General features: G+C 36.8%; 1 pseudogene; it reads right to left on the bottom strand.

The window, feature by feature from the left end:
* Positions 1 to 16,269, bottom strand: part of LOC102494644 (mitochondrial fission factor-like) — a 23,094-nt pseudogene extending 6,825 nt beyond the window's left edge.
* Between the last annotated feature and the right edge of the window lie 2,215 nt (positions 16,270 to 18,484).

The following is an 18,484-nucleotide window of genomic DNA, read 5'->3' as shown; positions in this document are numbered from 1 at the left end:
CTGCTGAACTCATCAGATGCTTTAAATTATAACACCACGGACTCCTGGTAGTCAATTCTCCCCCAGCAGCCAAGTGAATCTTTTAAAATCCAAACCCAATTATGTTATTTATTCAAAGTCCCATCATGCTTAAAGTAAGTATAGCCTTTGGCGTATACATTTATGGATGTTCTGATGCATGAGGTAAGGACAATAATACTATTGTTTTATTTTATTTTATTTACTGTGCAGAGAATTTACCATGACATGTTTATGTACTTGATGTAGCAAAGGTGACTACTTCATTCAGCATGGTATGTGCAGTCTCACATTGTACGTACATTAATTTAATCAGCATGATCCTTTAGTTCAATCAGTTTACTCATTTTAATGTTTTTCTATGTTTTAAAAATAAAGTAAATCAGAAAATTGCAAACATATTGTTAGAAATATTATGACATTTCCATCAATAAGAAAGCCCCTTTTCACATTTGGTTCTCAATTTCTGGTGTTGATTTATTCACTGGAATACTGTGATATTTTTCCTCTGTCTTACAGACTAATTTGCTTAAAGTCGCTTTTGTGAAAGCTTAACGTTGTGTGGTCCTAAAAAGGCCTATTTTAATATAATTTTACAAGCTCATTGCTTTCATGTACTGTAATTTATGAATAAAACCAGAGAATTGTCATACCACCATATTTACCTAAATATGAGGGGACTTCCACAAAGTTCATGAAAAATGGAATTATAGTTTAAGTTTATATCGGTGCAAAATCTTTTGAAGCATATGCTGAGTTTTGTTTTCATAATATGTATTTTCATATTATGAACTTTTCAAAAACTTCTTGTATATTACTTACAACATTAGTCCCAAGGAACCAGAAAAGGTTATATGAACAAATTATTTTGATATATATTACATTAAACAAAGTTAAATAAGTGATGTTACTTTAGAACTTTTAAAGGCCTTTAATGTACTAATATTTTGAAGAGAACATTCTGGCCTTCTTTATTTGTTTCATGTCTTCATGGAATACTATTCTTCTAAATGTACTGTTAGGCTATTATGGGAGCCAGTAGGCAGCATGATGGTTAAGCACTAGAGTCCCACCCACATGGCTTACCATGGTTCAAATCCTGTACCTGGTGGCTTGCTTTCTCACTCTCTCTCTCACTCTCTCTCTCTCTCTCTCTTGCACACATGCTCTATAGCAATTAAATAATAATAAACAAAATTAAATAGTTCCTTAAAAAGGCAATTATGGCAAAAAAGTTAGCAAAACGCTTAGCAATTTTAGCCTAAATGTGGAGAGGAAAATTAAAAATAGTGTCTTCAAGGACAAGAATAGGGTATGAAGCTGTGTTGATGGGACATTATTCCTATGTGAAGTCCTTCCACAGTCTCTCTTTTTTTTGGAGAGATTTTCACTGTAGGGCGCGTGCACTCGCCAGACAGACAGAGAGAGACATAGAGACAGAAAACGAGAAATCACCCCCCAGGGGGGATGGTCACGCCGCAATCCCTTCTCCTCCATTCTCTTCTCGGGATCTTGGGCACGCACGCACACGCGCCCGGCGTGAGTTTTAAGCCACCGGGTCCAGGACACGAACCACGGTCGACTACATGGGAGTCCAGCAACATAGCCATTACGCTAACTGCTGGTTCCCTAGTCCTTCCACAGTCTCTTGATCATGTACTGCTACATCATTCTCCTTAACTCAAATCTCTTTTCTTAAGAATTATTTATTTTGGGGTCAGCAAATGGTGTAGTGGCTATGTCACTGGATTCCCACATGTCCAGCCATGGTTCAAGTACTGAACCTGGTGGTTTGAAACTCATACTGAGAGTGTGTGCATGGTTGCCCAAGATTCCAGGAGAAGAGTGGAGGAGAAGGGACTGTGGTATAGCTGTCCTCTGGGGGCTGGGGGGTGGGGTGGGTTGTGATTTCTTACTTTCCTTCTCACTGTCTTTCTCTTTCTCCAGGGAGTGCATGTGCCTCACAGCAAAAATCTCTAAAAATTTTTATTTATTTAACTTTATTATTTTTCTTTTCAGTTTGCTATAGGGCGTGTGTGTTCAGCAGAGAGAGACAGAAAGAGAGAGAGAAAGCAGCCGCTTTCCTCGAACTATTGTCGACCATGTGGAGTTCAGTGCTCTAATTATCACTGTGGCACCTGCTAGTCTCCCTTAACCTCCAATTTTACATAACCAAAATGAAATTTTACTGTAACAGGTGTTGTTGAATATCCAGACTACATGGAGAATAAAATAAAGTGGTATTAGGAAAAAAAAAAGAATGGATATCATTGCTTCCAACCTGCAGGGAATATACACATATTTATACATATATGCATTACATATATGTAAAACACACAATCACTATCATTTTAATACTAATTAGTAAGTCTAGTTACAATTACTAACTAGCAGTACTAATAGCATTACAGAAGGTGGCGTAGTGGTTAAGACACTGGACTCCCACATGGCCAACAGCAGTTCTAATGACAGAACTAGCAGCTCTCTCTCTCTCTCTCTCTCTCTCTGTCTCTCCATGATGAGCATACATGTCCCGTAGCAAATTAAATAATAAATAATAAAAATTAAACTAAAAAACTACAAAAATAATACAAAAAGTAGAGGAGTTAGCATCATTAGTTGATGTTACGTGGGGAAAAGATCAATATTTCCATGTGAAAGTTACTATACATACAAAGTACCAGTTGAGAAAATAAAGGAATATCCAGGGTGCAAGTATATTTTTCCAAAAGTGTCTCGAATGTGTGCACACAACTAAACTGAATCGTAATTAAATCACTTGCTCATCTACCCTTTCAGTACTGAATTTCCAACATACATAAAGCGAGTTTTAGGTGTGTTGCTGCTGCAATGAACATGCAGATTTAAGAGCAGAGATTAAACAGCTAGTTACACAATTTTTAACATCACTGTAGTGTGCATAAAGGAAGGATATATTTCTTATAGTTGTTTGCCTTTTATATGAATTTTTAAATATTTGTAAATTAAATATTTTAACATATAATATAGTATAATTAACATAATCATACACATGTTTATAATGTTGAGAACTATAAGGTTTTATTGAAGAATATTTCCAAATATATGATTGAATTTTTTTAATTCAATATTAACTTAGGCATAGTTTTTCATAGGATGTATAATTGGGTTCTATTTTTAGTCACTCAAACATTAAGATACTTTCTCTAGCAAAACTTAATATTTGCTTTGCAGTTAGTTAACTCATGATTTATTATATATCTAAAGAGAAAATAAAACATAGTAATATATTAATAACTTTTGTATTTGCAAATTTTTAAACTTTTCAGAGCAATCTAATTCCAAATCAACCCAACTGTAGTGAGGTTTTATCTTCCTCTGAGATGAAATAGGAACATCTGTGGTGATTGTCACAGGATCTTATAATTCTTTCTCATTCTAAACTGAAGACTATTTAGCGTATGTGCTATGAACTGAAATGTGTCCCCCAACTTTCTAAGTTGAAGCACTAACCCCCAATGTGATTGTATTTGGAGATTGGGTACTTAAGGAAATAATTGAGGTTAAATGAGGTCATTACTACAGGGGCCCTAATCTATTAATAATAGGATGCTTGTCTTAATAAGAAGCGGAAGAGATACCAGAGCCCTCTCTGCAGTAGCAGAGAAAAAGGCCCTGTGAGTACGTAGCAAGGAAGCGGCCATTTACAAGCGGGGGCCAGAGAGGTCTTACCAGAAACCAGATTCCCTGCACCTTGATCTTGGATGTCAAGCTTTCAAAATAGTGACAATTTATTTCTTTTATTTTAGCTGCCAGTCTACAGCATTCTGTCATGTCATGGCAGCCCTAGCTGACTAATACAGTAGGTCACTCAGTTACTGAGTTTTCTTAAATGTTACACGACTATAATGTGGCAGCATTTTTAAATGGATACATATTCAGTATTAAGTACTTTAGATTTTTGTCAAAAGATACCCAAATTTTGGATATAGGTATGTATTCTTTTCATTTCACAAGTAATACTACTCTTAAAAAATGGTCATATTCTCCTAAATACTGAGGATGGAAAAGTGTTGCATTTCCTTTTAAATGTTACTGATCTATAGGACATAAGAAACATTAATATATTGAAAAGTTTTATCATTTACTACAGTAAAAATAATGTGATTTTTAAATACACTTATGCAGGAACAACTAATAACTAATAATTAAAAGAAATCACATGCAACTCTTGAAACAGTTTCTTAATTGCAACTCATTAAACTAAATTGCAGCATATTATCTCTATTATAATCCCCAAAATAGAATTTGTAATGGTCTTTCTGTCACTCTTCCATGCATTTTATGTCTGATATTAAAGGAACTTTTATAGTTAGGTAGCCTTTATATTATAAATGATATAAGTTGTTTTTAAATCTCAGAAATTATTGGATGGGAAACAGTTGAATTTTCTATCAACTTTAATAGCTCACTCAAGGTTAGAAGAGCCAAATGAGTTGAATTCAGTTTCTATGATTTGCATAGGCTCTTATAAATCGACTTTTGTGTTTGTAGTAGTTCATGGTATAATATTTAAATATGCTATGTTGCTAAGAAAAAAGGTGATTCCACTGAAAATGTGCAAAATAGAAATGCCATACTAGACTGAATCCATGTCTATCATCGTAAGTAAACTATCAGGCATGTAACTAGAATTCACAAGTATCATGCTATAGTTTTATTTGTGAGTTGGCTTGACTACTCTAAATCTAATAAACGTATGTTAAACTTAATATTTATCCTAAAAATCAACAAAATTATGCAGTAACTCTGTAGAAACCATTATTTTTTATTTTATTTTAGTTTGTATTTAACTTGTAGTAATCAGAGAGAGACAAAGAGATGGGGAGAGTGAGAAAGCAAGCTGCCAGGTCTGGGACTTGAGCCACTATCAACGATGTGGGAATCTAGTGCCCTAACCGTTATGCCACCTGCTGGGCCCTCTTAGTGAATTTTGATGTGTTATGACCATGGATAGGCAATGCTGCTACTGAGAAAGTAATCAAGTAATAGAAAATAGAAGCCCATCAAACAAAGAATGCAGTGTTCAATTATTCTAAAATCATATTTAATAGCTGACTAAAAGCCAAAGCGGATGGTATGTACACGCAGGCAGGCTGTGCCTACCTTTTCTCTCTGCTTACAAGTTCAGAGCAAGGATATAGCCTTTAGTTTGTAATGGAGCGTTTTTATCATAAACAATGTTTTATTGCAAATCTGCATAAGATAACTGAACTAGTTAAGGTGCATATTGCTACTTCTAAATATTCTAACTGCAAGTTCAAATTTCAGGATACCAACATTTTTTAAAAAATTATTTATTTGACTTGCTAGACCATGAGCATTTGCCAGGAAGAAGAAAGTAAGCCTGGAAGGGGCGTAGTTGTGCCACAGTCTCTTTTCTGCCATTCTTCCATCCCATTGAAGTTTGGGCATGAACACATATGTACCTGGTGTGTTTCTTAAGCCACCAGACTGAGCTTCGAACTGCTGACAGCCATGCAGGATTTGGACCTTTTACCCACCACTCCTGTGACATCACCATTTCAAAATGTATTTTTCCCTTTTCAATTTTGTCTTCCACTTTCCCAGAATAAAAAATAGGATTAATCTGCTATGATGTCTTTCATTTATAATCCTCCCCACCTACATGTATATCTAATCAAAGCAAATCTTTTTATTTTATTTTTAAAAAGACTTTTTCTTCTGTAAATACAGAGAGAGGGAGAGAGAGAATGCTTCCAAGAATCTTTATGCCATAATTCAGCCCCATCTTCAGCCAGACAGGAGCCTGGGCACATGCATATGTGCAGGGCATGTACAGGAAGACTTTGGGACACAAACCTACGACCTGCTTGCATGACTTCAGCATCAAAGAGCATTGTGTTATTACTGCATCACTGCTATTGACCAGAGCAAATCTTTACCACAGCAGACTGACTGTGGAAGTATGTGTTTCTTTGTCTTAAACCTGTCTCTTAATCATTTTTTGCATACTGGGTTTTGGGTGTATGTATTTGTCATAAGCAGGCTTCCAACACCCACATAGATATCTCCTTTTTAGGAACAACCCTAAAAATAAACAAACAGCAGATCACTTTCATATCTTAGCATTTCGATAAAATTCTTTCCTCTTCATTTATCTACAGTCAGTTGCTTTCTTTTTCCCCCCCCCTAATTCTCATTTTTCTTTCAGGTTTTTTGTTTGTCTGTTTTTTGTTTTTTATTATAGGATGCATGCGCTCCCCAGAAAAAGAGAGTTAGAGGGAGACAAATAGAGAGGGAAAGAAAGAAATCAAGTCTCCACCACAGTGGGGTGGGGGTGGGGGGTGGGGTCACTATGCTACAGTCCCTTCTCCATTCTCCTCTTGGGATTTTGCAACTGACTTATTTTCTGAGTTGCCAGGTCCTGGACTCTTAACTGTGCAGTTGGCCATGTGGGATCCAGCCATCTTAACAACCATGCCACCTGGCTGGCCTTCCTTTTCAGTCTTCTACAGCATCTTCTATCCCATCACACAAATGAAGATACTATGGAAAAACTCACCAAATGAAAAAAATGTGACATTTCTCTTGTTAAGTTTCTTTGTGTCTGGACCAGCAGATGGCACAGCAGTTACGTCACTTGACTCCCAGATGATGGACCACAATTTGAGTCCTGGATCCCAGTGGCTTCAAAATCATGCTGGGCACGTGGCCTGCATGCGCTAGATCACAGGAGGAGAATGGAGGAGAAGGGATTGCAGTAGGGTCATCCCCACTGGGGGGGTAATTTCTCACTTTCCCTCTCATTGTGTCTTTCTCTGGTGAGCACAGGTGCCCTAAGGCAAAAACAAAACAAAACCTCTAAAAATTTTTTTCTTTGTGCCATTCAATATGTTCAATCATCTTCTCAGTGTAACATAAAACTTCTAATACTTTTTTTTTTTTTTTTTTAAGAAAAAGATTTTTGCTACAGGATGCATGTGTTTGCCAGGGAGACAAAGACAGAGAGACATAAAGTGAGAAATCACCCCCTCTCACCTGCAAGGGGAATGGCCATGCTGCAACTCCTTCTCCTCCATTCTCCTCTTGGTATTTTAGTTATGTATGCACATGTGCCCAGCGTGAGTTTGAAGCCACTGGGTCTAGGACTTGAACCGCAGTCAGCAATGTGGGAGTCCAGCAACATAGCCATTACACCATCTGCTGGTCCCTGACTTCTAATACAGTTTTAATTGCCAAAGGGCAAGTGTTGCTCACCAGACAGAGAAAGAGAGAAAGTATCCACAGTGGGGCATGGTCACACTTCGATTCGTTCTTCATTTCTCCAAACTGCTAGGATCTGAGGCATGCACATACGTGCGCCTGGAGCATTTTTCAAGTTGCTAGGACCAGAATTCAAACTGCTGTCTGCCAGGTGGGATCCTGCTGTCTTAACCACTAGGCTATGGGATTGTCCCACAAAAACTTCTAGCATTGATAAAATGCTAATATCTAACCACTTTGCTCTGCTTTACTCTGTAACACTTAGTGTCCTTTAATTATTATTATTGTTATTACTTTCTCTGTCTTGATTTAAGTAACATTGTTCCTCCAAGATCTAGTCTTAGCTTTCTTTTTCTTTACTTTCTTTCTTTTTTATTTTGATTTTTTGGCTATACTATGCATGTTCTCATGAAAGAGAAACAGAGAAGAAGAGAGAGGGAAAGTGAGAGAGATCAACCCCCCACCTCCAGTGGGGGATGACCCTTGACAATAACTCTCTCCAGTCTTCTCTCAGGATATTGGGCATGCATATACATGTGCCAGTGTGATTCTCATGTTGTGGGTTTCAAACACAAATGACGAATTTGGCCATGTGGAATCCAGTCGCCTTAACCTCCATACACCTGTTGGCCCTAGTATTATCTTTCTTGACTTTACACTTTCTCTAGAAGAATTCAACCACTTCCTATCCATTATTTGAGCTTCTATTATTACCTGCCTATTGTTATCCTTCAATTAGTCATTGGTATCACTCATCTGGACCATTCCTTATTCATCTTCTACATTGCACATCAATTCTTCTTCAATTGTCTATACAAGTAGTCAGTATCTTTCTTAAAACTACAAGTCATATTGGGACAAAACTCTTCTTGGAATATTCATACGGGGTCCTGTAATATGAATAAAATCCAGCCTACAGCCCATGGTCTTCTGTGCTGTAGGGGATGCAATGGTGCCCTATAGACCCGTGTTCAGGATCAGGTCTCTAGTCCCTCAGCTGCCTGGAGTCTTGGTGTCAAGGGCTCACAGCTTAGACCTTCAACAAAAGAGAGCCAATTTACCCAAGACAATGGCTCCCCCTGGGAAAAGCCCACATTCAATATCAAGTGTAAAAAGGTCTTGCTCTTATGCCTTTGCCTTAGGCCTGGCCATCCCAGCTCCAGAGCTCTGCAAAGAATCTCTTTGCTTTATTGCAGTTCAACTCCTTACTCGCACAATTCCATTCACTTTACTCCTTTATGGACATTGTACCTTAGGTCAGCTCCACAGCAGAATTTCTGAATTCTAATCTCTGATCTGAGAAATAGAGCTCAGAGCTCTGAGACCACATATCTCATAACATTACCCATCTTACTATACTGTTACATTTTTCTTAACTTAGCAAGCATATTTTAATTTGCACTTAATTCTACCTAGAAGATTCTTTCCTTTATCATTTAGATCTCAGCTCTAATGCCACACAGACACTCTTTGAAGTAAACTCATTCATTCAAAGGTCTTTTTTTTTTCATAATCTACCATATTAAAATTTTTAATTTTTTTCTAAAGGTATATTTTACTCTCTGAATTGTCCTTATGAGTTTCTTTGTGTATTGCTATTTCCCCTTCCAAATAGAAAAAAGAAATAGCTACTAAAAGGGAGGGGATCTCTCTTGTTGACTACTGAATTTAGCATAGGGCAGGCCTATGGTGGGCATTCAATAACTATTAATTGAAGAAATTAATAATTGAATATTAAAACCTTCAAATTATCTCAGAATGACAGATTCATAATTTCAAACTGCTGAATGCACCAAGTAAAATCAAATTCAGGGACCAGATAGGAGTACAGAGGCAACATGGCACTTTGCGTGGTTGGTTCTCATGGGACGGTTCATCTAAAGACCTCCCAAACATGCCGAGCTTACACACACCCAACATATGGGCCAGGAGGTGGATTGTGGTGTCAAGACCCTGGTGGAGTGCTATCTCCCTGACTTTTTCTCTCTCTTGTTTACAGAATAAATCAATAAATATTTTAAATACTAATTTATTATGCATAACACTGAATTAGTGATTTAATTTCAACTTTCTCAATTTTTAAAAATCTTTATTTCCTAAATTCTATTTCTCATTTTAAGTCATATCATTATTTATTCAACCAAACTCGATTTTGGGTTATTTTTGTTAAAGATAGGGTATACTTACTTTTGACCCTTCTTTATGTCTCATCATTTCATCATTATGAATTGGTCATTGCGTTTTATAAAATCTATCACCCCATTATCATTAGATTCTATTCATTTAATTCATATTCACTGACAAAGTATTAAATCAGGCCTTGCCATCTCTCACCTGGACTATGGTAACACCTCCTTAATAATTTTGACTCCTGTCATCTATTATATTTTCCCCAATTATGGCAATTATCATTTTATGCTTAAACTAATTCAGTGATTTACTTTTAACAATGGGATAGAGCCTATTTAGATAACTTCGGGTCTCATGAACAATGTTTAACTTCCAGATCTCTGTATACATTTCCTCTTTCGTGTCCTCTCCTTCCATCCTCAGAACCTATTCTGAAGCTGCAAAGAGTGGCAGGATTTTCTCTCTCTCTGCATACTTATCTACTGTTTTATTGGCTTGAAGTGCCTTTCCTTCTCTTCACCTGGAAAATTACTAAGATCTTACTAAAATATTATCTCTTTTGGAAACATCTCCTGATTCCCCAGATTTAGAGTATTATTTCTGTGAATAATTTTGACTCCTGTCATCTATTATATTTTCCCCAATTATGGCAATTATCATTTTATGCTTAAACTAATTCAGTGAATTACTTTTAACAATGGGATAGAGCCTATTTAGATAACTTCGGGTCTCATGAACAATGTTTAACTTCCAGATCTCTGTATACATTTCCTCTTTCGTGTCCTCTCCTTCCATCCTCAGAACCTATTCTGAAGCTGCAACGAGTGGCAGGATTTTCTCTCTGCATACTTATCTACTGTTTTATTGGCTTGAAGTGCCTTTCCTTCTCTTCACCTGGAAAATTACTAAGATCTTACTAAAATATTATCTCTTTTGGAAACATCTCCTGATTCCCCAGATTTAGAGTATTATTTCTGTGTGATCTAAAAGAATTTTGCACATTCCTGTCTTTCAGTAATTTTTAAATTCCCTTTTCTTATTTCTCTGCAAGTCCATCTCCCTTACAGACTTACTAAGGAAAGGAGCGTGTCTTATTCATCTTTGTTTGACCAGTGCCCAGTACTGTGTTTGGCACTTATATTGCACTCATAAAACACTAAGAGAATAAATGAATGTATAAAGAATAAGAAGGTGGCAGGGTCAGAGGAAAGAAAGTGAACTAAGAACTTGATAAGATACATTTTGTTCCCAAGAGGTTGTAAAAATAATGTTGGGAGAATACAAAAAAATGATTTATGATCAAATAAAAAATAATGTAGTTATCTAGGCTGGAGAGAGGGTCAAAAGATTAGTAGTGTTTGATTTAAACTTCAACAAGTATGTACCAGGGTATATAGAAATGGGATTTAGAGTTGTATTTGTAAATGTCAGTAAAGTCAGCCTTCTTAGAAAACTTCCACAATGAAGAAGTAATCAGGTATTTCAAATAAAGTTTTTAAATTAATAAATGCAATAATAAGAACTATAATTTTACATTGTAATATTAAATGTCCTTTATTACTAGTTGATTATTTATTTATATAAGCCAATGTGATATTCAGTTTATCATCTTTGTTTCATCTGTCAGAATAGTTAATGATTATAATGATTACCTGATATCTCTCTCTCTTTTTTTTTTTTTTTTTTTTGGAGAAGTATTTTTGCTATAGGGCACATGTGCTCACCAGCCAGACAGAGACAGAGAGACAGAAAGTGAGAAATCACCTCCCAGGGGGGATGGCCATGCCGCAATCCCTTCTCCTCCATTCTCCTCTGGGGATCTTGGGCACGCACGTACACGCACCTAGCGTGAGTTTCAGCCACCGGGTCTGGGACTCCAACCGCGGTAGACTACGTGGGAGTCCAGCGACGTAGCCATTTTGCTAACTGCTGGTCCCCCATGATTATCTGATATCTCAAAAGATGTTTCCAATATCAATATTGGACTGCATTCAAATTTTGGCCCTACAGTTAATTGAAAAGTACCTGTGATTGTGATATGTCTTCAATGCTGCAATCTCTCTGTGTTACCTTATCTCATTTCATGGTCACTGAGGTAACAACATATTTTAAATAGGTTAAACAATTGAGAAAATATTATGGAAAAGAATATTGTTTAATGTTTATTTATTTCATTGGTAAAATAATCCAGGCATAAAAACATAAATAAAACATAATGAAATATTAATCAATATACCTTTAGATGTTTTTAAAGAGCATAAGTAAAATGAAATTTAAGCCATATATATGCATGTGTATTTACAAGGCTTAGTCTATGTATAAACAATTCTCAAGATGATAAAATGAGAAATTCAGTTTAAGTGGCAGATATCAAACATATAGAATATCAGCGTCAGATGTTAATGGTTTTAAATACACTGTTTCTGTACGATTCCATGTATCTTTCCAGCTGTAGAACTTTAAGAAATGTGTAATACATCTCTGAGGTTAGGTTTTCTGTTGGGAAAACTGGGGAGAGCAATAATTGTATGTCAGATGGGTGTGAAACTAAAGAGATGATAATGCATGGAAAATGCTTGGCCTGGTGTCTAGTTCATGATTCTAATAGCTGTTAAAATTATTATTTCTGAATAGCGTATGGGAGAAACCCACCTTTAAAAATGAAATCCTCTTGAATTGCAATGTAATTTAAATTAAGTAGTAAAGAGTAAATGTGTAGATCAAGCAAGTTCATCTGAGGCAATTATTTTAATTATGGTCACTTTAAATAAATACAATTCTTAAATTTATCAGTTTACATGTAAATCTTATACTTTGAACTTAATAATGTTACATAAAATATAAATTTATACATAAACAACCTCAATAATCTTTTTTTTTTTTTCTGGAGAGGTTTTTGCTATAGGGTGCATGCGCTCGCCAGAGAGACAGAGAGACAGAAAGCAAGAAATCACCCCCAAGGGGGGATGGCCACACCACAATCCCTCCTCCTCCATTCTCTTCTTGGGATCTTGGGCATGCACGCACATGTGCCTGGCATGACTTTAAGCCACCGGGTCCAGGACTCGAACCACAGTCGACTACAAGGGAGTTCAATGACATAGTCATTACACTGACTGCTTGTCCCAACAACCTCAATAATCTTAAATGTAGTAGGACTTTACTTTTTTCTTAATCACACTGAATAGTAATATAGTATAATATATGAACTGTGTTTTCAGACCAAGAATTGATGCAGAAGGCACTTTCTGGTATCAATAGAAGTAACTGAATAAATTTTTTAAAAAATAATTTCTTGGGTCAGGGACCAGCAATTGATGTGGTGGTTGGGGTGCTGGGCATTCCCACATGGCTGACCATGGTTCTAGTCCCAGACCTGGCAGCTTGCTTTCTCACTTTCTCTCTCTCTCTTTCTCTGTGTTTCTCACTGGTCAAATTAAAATAAAATGAATGAATAAATAAAATTAAAACAGTTCTTTAAAAAAAGAGTTGGCAAAATTAAAGAAAAAATAATTTCTTGGGAAATTCACCCTATGGTACAATACCTGAAGAATAATGATTATTTATTATTTTTAAGTTTTAATATTGTAGTTATCTCCTTTCACTGTGCCTCTAAAAAAATTTCTGCAACCATAATTTTTGCGGGTGATCTAGTATCATTTGCTTTATTTTTTGAAATACCACAGCCATGATGATCTAGGTTGTAGAGCTAGACAGCGGTGCAGTGCTCCGTGAGGCAATTTCACCTGGGAAGGTTCCTTGTTCAAGTCCAAAGACCTTACTGAGCATACACCAGCTAAGTACACCGGGCACATATGAGCCCATGACTCAGGGCTGCTGTGGCTAGGGGTGGATTGTAGTGTCAAGACCTTATTGGGGTTATTATTTCTCTCTCTCTCATTCTCTTGTTCATGGAAGAAAATAAACAAAGCTTTTTATTTTTTACTTTTTTAAAAAAAAATTCATTGATTTTATGCATTTGATCATTATACATTACTTAGCTTGTAAAGTGAAGTTGCTCCACATCGATACACATCACACCAGTCCACATTATTATTGACAGATAATCATCCATTTCTGTGACCTATAAATGTCTTACCTCTCTGTTTATCTCCTTGATTCCTTTCCTCACACTCTACCAATAAAAGCTATTTTAAGCAATATAAAAGATCTAGGTTGGAAGAAAAAAACGTTAAAGAGCACAACATGCTTGGAAATTCACAGTAAAGAGAAAAGGCAGAACGCGGTATAGCTGGAAAATTGGATTAAGAAGCCCAAAAGCAAGTTAGAGCAATTAGAAGAAAAAATTAGAAAAGCAAATATAGTGAGTAAATATGTCAAAATTATATATTATTTAAATTATACTTCTAATAGCTAAAAATGAACTAAAAGTGTCACGGGGGACCAGCAGTTAGCGTAATGGCTATGTCGGTGGACTCCCCCGTAGTCAACCGCAATTTGAATCCCCGACCCAAGGGCTTAAGCTCATGACAGGTGCATGTGTGTGAGTGTCCAGGATCCCAAGGGGAGAGTGGAGGAGAAGGGATTTTGGCGTGGCCTTCTCCCTGGGGGGTGATTTCTCGCTTTCTGTCTCTCTGTCTCTCTCTGGCTTTCTGGCAAGCGCATGCACCCTATAGCAAAAACTTCTCCAAAAAACAAAACAAAACAAAATTTTTCAGAAAGTTAATTATTTCTTCTTCATTACATGGAAATATAATTTCATTCTTTATAAGACATAACCATACATATCCATACAAAAGTCATTTGTTTCTATTGTATGTTCAAAAGATATTTAACTTGCTTTGTCACACCCCATGAGGGAAGGGAGCCTGACCTGAAGAATGGTAAGTAATGGAATATTATGTTGTTTATAACAGAGTTCAATGATACATACCAAAACTGAAAATCTAGATCAACCAGATCCAGAAATGTTGACCTATCCACTCATTTCAATCCACCATCTAGGGATGAAAATTGAAATTAAAAGAAGCTATCTAACTATAAGAAGCAATTTAATGCATACTTTTCTATCTTTCACCTAATAATTGAGATGTCTGGGCTCAGAGACATTTCTTTACTATATAAATCTAATAGTTTTAATTTTAAGCTGAAAGATTTTCTATAAATCTCTAACATAAGAGGAAAATATTCCAATGCCATAAAATATAAAAGGCTATAAATTTCCATATTTATTTATTTATTTATTTTGCTTTGGTTAACAGTTTATTAAATACACTACATTTGTACCTTATTCTGTGGTTTTAAATCATTCACACGGGAACTTTAGTAAAAACATACTTTATATAAAACCATCTGCAAAAGTAAAATGAAAATAAGAACACACAGGGACCAGCAGTTAATGTAATGGCTATGTCGCTGGATTCCCATGTAGTCGACTGCGGTTCGCGTCCTGGACCCGGTGGATTAAAGCTCACGCCGGGCACGTGTGCGTGCATGCCCAAGATCCTGAGAGGAGAATGGAGGAGAAGGGATTGTGGTGTGGCCATCCCCCCTGGGGGGTGATTTCTCGCTTTCTGTCTCTATGTCTCTCTCTGTCTGTCTGGCGAGCACACGTGCCCTATAGCAAAAACCTTTTTAAAAATAAAAAATAAAAATAAGAACGCACATATTACACACATTAGACAAACTGCTGAAACATTAGGAATTGTTTTAATTTAATCAGTCCAGGTGCAGTACCGTGAAGGAGATCACAAAATATTAGGTGGTTTGATTTTCTCAAACTGGGGACCAGATCATGACTTCGAAAGTGTTCATGTGAAATGAGGATGCAAAAATGTCTCTTAACCAAACTGTTAAACCTAATAGAGTTTGAGAATAAGGACAAATTATCGCTTTCCTTTTACAGATACTTTTCTAAATCCATTCTCTATGCACACTCCCTCCCATTCAGAGAAATTACCTGTGCAGGCTAATGAGATAAAACTCAATTCCTCTTTAAAAAAAAGAGAGAGAGAGAGAGAATGAGAGCCTATTTACAAAACATGAAAGAGGAGAATTTTATGTAGGTATTACTGTAGAACTGGTGGAAAAGTGAATTCAACTGAATGACAGAATATACTTTTATGTCTACAACTATAGGTCCTTCTCCCCCAGTTTCGGGAAAAATACAGTTTCTGGGCGTGGACTATAAAACTGCATGCAATGCAAAGATGGGAGCAAAGAAGTTTGCAAATCCTTTATGTTTCCAGCTGTGGAGACAAGTTTGAGAGCTGAGGTTACCTCTAGCAACGAAACCAAAGCAGCTAGTTAGCACCCAGAATGCTACGGTAATCGAATACATGACCATTTCTCTTTTAGCATGTTCTTTGTTCTTCTCCAGAAGTCGTAGCCGCCTGTTCGGTTTGATTATCTGTCCTCTTAATGAAGCCGCATCTACAACAGTCATGTCATCTGACGTTCCTTCCATTGTGTCTATATTTGAAATGCCATACATGGAATCGGTTTGGGCCAGCTGCCCATTTTCACTCCTAGAGCGCTCTCGTTTTAGCCTGCCAACTGCACGGATTTCTTCATTTTGAGGGGTCAGAAAATCTAGTGGTCTTTTATGTAGTCTAAACACGAGGTAGTGTTTTTAGTGCTAGAGGTTTAAAGGGAGTTGACTGAATAAGATCAAGATCTGCTAGTCTTGAAAATGTAATGTCTTCACTATTTCCTATTAACAGCAATCCTTTCTGGAAACTGCATTATCACACTAGCATTTCTAACTCCTTCTTGGAAGCCTTGTTCCAGGTCAGCATTTGGTGGTGCTTCTTTTAATTTTTCTGGAACACTCATTCGCTGACTAATGCCTTCAGTATATTTCATTTCGTACTGTATTTGACTAATTTCCACCATCTCAGCAGCAGTGGGAGAAGGAAATGCTGCCCCACTCACCCTAGTGGTGAGTCACTGCTTGTACTTATGCTCATTTTAATACAGTAAATACACATCTACAATAGCTACTAAACTATTGCTACCCTGTAGTTCATTTAACTTTACACAACAATTCTCCTATAGATCTGAACTTTTTTTGGGGGGTGTACATAGCAACACAGACACTTCTTTCCCAGAAATGTGTACCAACTACTGCTTGCTACTTGGCACTATCTGCTTCTGTGCTTCATATTAAATCCTTTAACGTGCTTCATATTGAGTCCTTTAACTTGCTTCAGTATACATGCACTGGAATTAGAGCCACTTCTATCCCCCTGCACCCACTAGAGGGTCCCAGGAGAGGGAGGTTGCCCGCTGGCTCCCAGGGCACTTGAGTGGGCACCCTCAGAGGCTGTTGGCTGAGCACACCAAGGTGCTGGGGCAAAGCTCTGGCGCAGCAGCCTGCAGAGCGCCAATAAAGATAATTCCATATATATTTATAAATTTTCTTTCTTTCTTCTTCTTTTATTTTTTGGAGAGGTTTTTGCTATAGGGCATGTGAGCTTGCCAAAAAGACAGAGAGACAGAAAGCGAGAAATCACCCCAGGGGAATGGCCACACCACAATCCCTTCTCCTCCATTCTCCTCTCAGGATCTTCGGCATGCATGCACATGTGCCCAGCATGAGATTAAGCCACCAGGGCCAGGACTCAAACCATGGTCGACAACATGGGAGTCCAGCAACTTAGTCATTACGCCAACTACTGGTCCCTATATTTATAAATTTTATGTGAAGATTTTTTTATCAGTCATTGAATCTTAATTAAACTTAAATACTATTTTAGGCCAAGCTTTGAAATCCCAAGAACTTCTCATTGCAAACTAAATTTTTTTCTCTTGTTTGTTGGTATTGATTTAAATCATTTGAGAAAGTCATTTGGATTTTTTTATTTGCTTGCTTGACAGGAATCTCATGATGTCACAGTCCTTCTTTGTAGGTTGTAGGTACACACAACTGCACTTGGCTTTTTAGGGTCAAGGGGGAGAAGAACCCATCCTCCATGCGGCCTTAGCCCGCTTAGTAACAGCATCTACCAGCATGATCTACCATGGCCTGACCAAGAATCAGCATTTCATCAATTATTGTCTTCTCTAGTTTTCAAAATTTCTCATCAATATAGAGCAAATATAGTGGGGTAGAGCATAAATTTTCTGATCTAAACATATTAAAATAACATGCCTCTAAAGTGTGTCTTTTAAAGTAAGGTTTGTTTTATAAATGCATCTCTTATTAAATGGAAAGACAGTGGGGAAAAAAAAAGTAACAAGTGTTGTCAGGTAACATTAGTATATAACAATAAATTAAGATAGATAATTTGCACCCTAATTTCTTTATATATCTGAGAGTTACCTACATATACATTACTCAAGGGTTTGTATCTGACTAGAATTCATACATATATTTTTTTTTTGGAGAGATTTTCACTATAAGGCGCGTGCGCTCACCAGACAGACAGAAACATTAGAAACAGAAAGCGAGACCAGGGGGGATGGTCACACTGCAATCCCTTCTTCTCCATTCTACTCTTGGGATCTTGGGCACGCACGCACATGCGCCTGGCATGAGTTTTAAGCCACTGGTTCCGGGACGTGAACCGCGGTCGACTACGTGGGAGTCCAGCGACATAGCCATTATGCTAACCGCTGGTTCCCTAGAATTCATATTTTTTGATGACTGGTTCAGGAATATTAATTTAGTCATATTATCTATATGAAACATTCCCTTATCTACAAATGGCATTGATGAAGAGGATGATGATAATGATGATTTTAAACCACAGGGGTGAAAGACTGATATTTTAAGAAATGTTCTAACATATTATAAAATAGTAATTACAGTCACTATAGTGAAGATATTGGGCATAACAGATCTATCAACAAAATTGAAAACATAAATGAAAAAATGCAAATAAATTTTGCTAGGAAGAGCATAACTAATACATTTTTATATTCATTAAAATATAATCTTACTGTCCTAGTAATTGACAGCTGCACAAATGGCATAGCATTTCAATTTTAACATTTTTGTCACTTTTATCAGATATTCAGTAACTTTATAGTTTCTATCCATGGAAATTGAAAGGATTACTAGTAAGCAACAGCTAGAGAATACCTTTATTACTTGTATATTCTACTG

The sequence above is a fragment of the Tupaia chinensis genome, unplaced genomic scaffold (genome assembly GCF_000334495.1).
Source record: "Tupaia chinensis unplaced genomic scaffold, TupChi_1.0 Scaffold000370_1, whole genome shotgun sequence".
In the NCBI taxonomy this organism is placed as follows: Eukaryota; Metazoa; Chordata; class Mammalia; order Scandentia; family Tupaiidae; genus Tupaia; species Tupaia belangeri.
This window is presented reverse-complemented; position numbering and strand designations above follow the sequence as displayed.